Source organism: Schistocerca cancellata, unplaced genomic scaffold, assembly GCF_023864275.1.
Source record: "Schistocerca cancellata isolate TAMUIC-IGC-003103 unplaced genomic scaffold, iqSchCanc2.1 HiC_scaffold_278, whole genome shotgun sequence".
NCBI classification, from domain to species: Eukaryota; Metazoa; Arthropoda; class Insecta; order Orthoptera; family Acrididae; genus Schistocerca; species Schistocerca cancellata.
In genome coordinates, this window is record NW_026046300.1 from 12,501 (window position 1) to 17,500 (window position 5,000).

The following is a 5,000-nucleotide window of genomic DNA, read 5'->3' on the forward strand; positions in this document are numbered from 1 at the left end:
GGGCGGTGTGTACAAAGGGCAGGGACGTAATCAACGCGAGCTTATGACTCGCGCTTACTGGGAATTCCTCGTTCATGGGGAACAATTGCAAGCCCCAATCCCTAGCACGAAGGAGGTTCAGCGGGTTACCCCGACCTTTCGGCCTAGGAAGACACGCTGATTCCTTCAGTGTAGCGCGCGTGCGGCCCAGAACATCTAAGGGCATCACAGACCTGTTATTGCTCAATCTCGTGCGGCTAGAAGCCGCCTGTCCCTCTAAGAAGAAAAGTAATCGCTGACAGCACGAAGGATGTCACGCGACTAGTTAGCAGGCTAGAGTCTCGTTCGTTATCGGAATTAACCAGACAAATCGCTCCACCAACTAAGAACGGCCATGCACCACCACCCACCGAATCAAGAAAGAGCTATCAATCTGTCAATCCTTCCGGTGTCCGGGCCTGGTGAGGTTTCCCGTGTTGAGTCAAATTAAGCCGCAGGCTCCACTCCTGGTGGTGCCCTTCCGTCAATTCCTTTAAGTTTCAGCTTTGCAACCATACTTCCCCCGGAACCCAAAAGCTTTGGTTTCCCGGAGGCTGCCCGCCGAGTCATCGGAGGAACTGCGGCGGATCGCTGGCTGGCATCGTTTATGGTTAGAACTAGGGCGGTATCTGATCGCCTTCGAACCTCTAACTTTCGTTCTTGATTAATGAAAACATACTTGGCAAATGCTTTCGCTTCTGTTCGTCTTGCGACGATCCAAGAATTTCACCTCTAACGTCGCAATACGAATGCCCCCGCCTGTCCCTATTAATCATTACCTCGGGTTCCGAAAACCAACAAAATAGAACCGAGGTCCTATTCCATTATTCCATGCACACAGTATTCAGGCGGGCTTGCCTGCTTTAAGCACTCTAATTTGTTCAAAGTAAACGTGCCGGCCCACCCAGACACTCAATAAAGAGCACCTTGGTAGGATTTCAACGGGGTCCGCCTCGGGACGCACGAACACGCACGAGGCGGTCGCACGCCTTCGGCTCGCCCCACCGGCAGGACGTCCCACGATACATGCCAGTTAAACACCGACGGGCGGTGAACCAACAGCGTGGGACACAAATCCAACTACGAGCTTTTTAACCGCAACAACTTTAATATACGCTATTGGAGCTGGAATTACCGCGGCTGCTGGCACCAGACTTGCCCTCCAATAGATACTCGTTAAAGGATTTAAAGTGTACTCATTCCGATTACGGGGCCTCGGATGAGTCCCGTATCGTTATTTTTCGTCACTACCTCCCCGTGCCGGGAGTGGGTAATTTGCGCGCCTGCTGCCTTCCTTGGATGTGGTAGCCGTTTCTCAGGCTCCCTCTCCGGAATCGAACCCTGATTCCCCGTTACCCGTTACAACCATGGTAGGCGCAGAACCTACCATCGACAGTTGATAAGGCAGACATTTGAAAGATGCGTCGCCGGTACGAGGACCGTGCGATCAGCCCAAAGTTATTCAGAGTCACCAAGGCAAACGGACCGGACGAGCCGACCGATTGGTTTTGATCTAATAAAAGCGTCCCTTCCATCTCTGGTCGGGACTCTGTTTGCATGTATTAGCTCCAGAATTACCACAGTTATCCAAGTAACGTGGGTACGATCTAAGGAACCATAACTGATTTAATGAGCCATTCGCGGTTTCACCTTAATGCGGCTTGTACTGAGACATGCATGGCTTAATCTTTGAGACAAGCATATGACTACTGGCAGGATCAACCAGGGAGCTGCGTCAACTAGAGCTGAGCAGCCGGCCGCCCGGGAGTGTGTCCCAGGGGCCCGCGCGAACACGCAAGCGTCCGCTCAATTATTCTGCAAACAGGAGGAGGCTGAGCTCCCCTGCACAATACACCTCGAAACCCTCTCAGGTCCCGGCGGCGCGCAGCGCCGTCCTAAGTACTTGGTCGGGTTCGAGAGAGGCGCAATCGCCCGGAGTTAGGCGAGTAGACGCTTTAGGTGCGACCACCCGTGCTCCCAACTGAGCTTGCCGCTGCCGACAGAGGCCCGGGAGCGTGCTGTCGTGGCATTGCCGGCGGGAGACAACACGCGCCACCTACGGTGACCGGCAGCTCCAACGCCAGCGCCACAGAAGGGCAAAGGCCCCACGTGGGTGCCGAAGCGAACTCTCCCAGCACAGCGCACGTGCCAACACGTCTGCACAACTGCGATACAAACCACCAGCGAGAACCGCTGGGGCGACCGAGCAGCAGACGGCGTCGCGGCGCCGAGTGCCGGGCGGCGGCGCATCCTCAACGCACACAGTCCTCAGTCGGACCAGCACACTGCAGATGTCCACCGCGCTTCGCACCGGGCCCGCGAGGACCCACTTTGGCCGCCCGGCGCCGCGCGCAGGGTGCCCCGGCGCGCAGCTGCGCCGCCTGCCGCGTCCGTCGGCCGGCGCGCCTGCCACTGGGCGCCCCCACCAGCCGGCTGTAGCGCGTGCGCCCACGCACCGCGCGGCCAGCACGCCGGGCGGCCCCCCCTCACCGGCCGGGGACGGTCCCACCCAGCCACCGCCGCGTATCGCTTCACACACAGATTTGCCCTTACTGATTTACCTCCAGCAACAACAACCGCACCACAATGGGTTTACCAGTTGTTCATTTGCGTTGCGTCACGTCACCAGCAAACGTAGACGTCCATCCCAGTTTGCAAATGCAACGATTATTGCATACCTGTCTGTTAGGTGTCACGACACACTACGTCTGCCCACATACACGCAACAAAATGTGCACGACTAGAGAACACGTGGGAGGTGGCCCCCTACGTATGCGATGTCCATTACGAGACCGACTGTCAACCAGCATCTGTACCATGTCGCAGATGTGGAACGCGGTGCACCATGCTATCACACTGTGTGAGAAGAGACGACTACGTTTGAATACACGCGCCACTACATCAACAGACGGCTCATGCTGATCGCCATCCAGGGCGTCCGTTACTCCCACACGTCTCTATGGCGTACCACACTGCAATGTAGCTGTTATGGGGAGACGGCACGTGGCTGAGTGCACAACATTTGGACCGTATGGTTCGCTGTTGTTGGGCGCAGTCGTACGGTCACACATGTGCCACAGCGTATCATTCAGTACATACGGACCTATGTGCAGTACAATGTGAGGATTAAGCTTACGATATCAGCGGACAGTGGACACAGGCCGTACCACGACGTAGACTGAGCGCTTCGACATGCGAATGCCAGTGAACAGCTGCGAAGGGCATTGAACACGCAAGCACCTGAACGACCAGCGTGCGAAGGCAGGGTGGAGGGGGGGGGGCGATGTACATCCTGCAGTTGTCCACATTACAGTGTACAGCGGGAGCATGTAAAAAGTAAGCAACACTTGCGAAGTGTTCAACATGAAACGACACACAAGAGGGTGGGCGGTGCGAGTAGCGAACTATATTCAGAGGGTTGTGGTTAGACAACACTAGATTAATGTAACGTGTCATATGCCAATTACAGAGCAGGTTAAGGCACAACGTGGGTTAGGTTAAGGCACAACGTGGGTTAGGTTAAGGCACAACGTGGGTTAGGTTAAGGCACAACGTGGGTTAGGTTAAGGCACAACGTGGGTTAGGTTAAGGCACAACGTGGGTTAGGTTAAGGCACAACGTGGGTTAGGTTAAGGCACAACGTGGGTTAGGTTAAGGCACAACGTGGGTTAGGTTAAGGCACAACGTGGGTTAGGTTAAGGCACAACGTGGGTTAGGTTAAGGCACAACGTGGGTTAGGTTAAGGCACAACGTGGGTTAGGTTAAGGCACAACGTGGGTTACGTTAAGGCACAACGTGGGTTACGTTAAGGCACAACGTGGGTTACGTTAAGGCACAACGTGGGTTACGTTAAGGCACAACGTGGGTTACGTTAAGGCACAACGTGGGTTACGTTAAGGCACAACGTGGGTTACGTTAAGGCACAACGTGGGTTACGTTAAGGCACAACGTGGGTTACGTTAAGGCACAACGTGGGTTAGGTTAAGGCACAACGTGGGTTAGGTTAAGGCACAACGTGGGTTAGGTTAAGGCACAACGTGGGTTAGGTTAAGGCACAACGTGGGTTACGTTAAGGCACAACGTGGGTTACGTTAAGGCACAACGTGGGTTACGTTAAGGCACAACGTGGGTTACGTTAAGGCACAACGTGGGTTACGTTAAGGCACAACGTGGGTTACGTTAAGGCACAACGTGGGTTACGTTAAGGCACAACGTGTGTTAGGTTAAGGCACAACGTGGGTTAGGTTAAGGCACAACGTGGGTTAGGTTAAGGCACAACGTGGGTTACGTTAAGGCACAACGTGGGTTACGTTAAGGCACAACGTGGGTTACGTTAAGGCACAACGTGGGTTACGTTAAGGCACAACGTGGGTTACGTTAAGGCACAACGTGGGTTACGTTAAGGCACAACGTGGGTTACGTTAAGGCACAACGTGGGTTACGTTAAGGCACAACGTGTGTTAGGTTAAGGCACAACGTGGGTTAGGTTAAGGCACAACGTGGGTTAGGTTAAGGCACAACGTGGGTTAGGTTAAGACACAAATTGCGTTACAAATTGCGTTACATTGCGGTACAAATTGCGTTACATTGCGGTACAAATTGCGTTACATTGCGGTACAAATTGCGTTACAAATTTGGTTAGGTTAAGGTGCAAAATGGGTTGGATTACAGTACACAACATGGTAAGAGATAGTGTGTTTGGGGGGGGGGGGGGGCAGGTTCGTTGGTAGTGATCATTGTAAGTGAATGTCTGAGGCAGCGTCAGTATGTCACAGCAGTTCTGTCTCGTCAGGATGCGCTTTTCGCTCGTGACTGGAGGCGCGCCGCGTCTGTGGTTGCGGCAAGGGAGTGGCAGACCTGTGTGATTCATTCCTGCCATTGTTTCTGTGCCGTAACAGGAGGCAGTGTGGTGGTGTTGGGTGCACCCCTGTGTAGGACATGTGTGGGTGTTGGTGGCTTATCTGAGCAATTGTGGATGTTGG

The 5,000-nt window shown here is 54.1% G+C and overlaps 1 non-coding gene across 1 annotated transcript in view; it reads right to left on the minus strand.

The window, feature by feature from the left end:
* The window catches only part of LOC126114044 (small subunit ribosomal RNA), a 1,909-nt gene extending 162 nt beyond the window's left edge, over nt 1–1,747 (minus strand). The window contains exon 1 of the ribosomal RNA XR_007525044.1: nt 1–1,747. This exon is cut by the window's left edge and continues 162 nt beyond it. This is a non-coding gene — a ribosomal RNA (small subunit ribosomal RNA).
* Between the last annotated feature and the right edge of the window lie 3,253 nt (nt 1,748–5,000).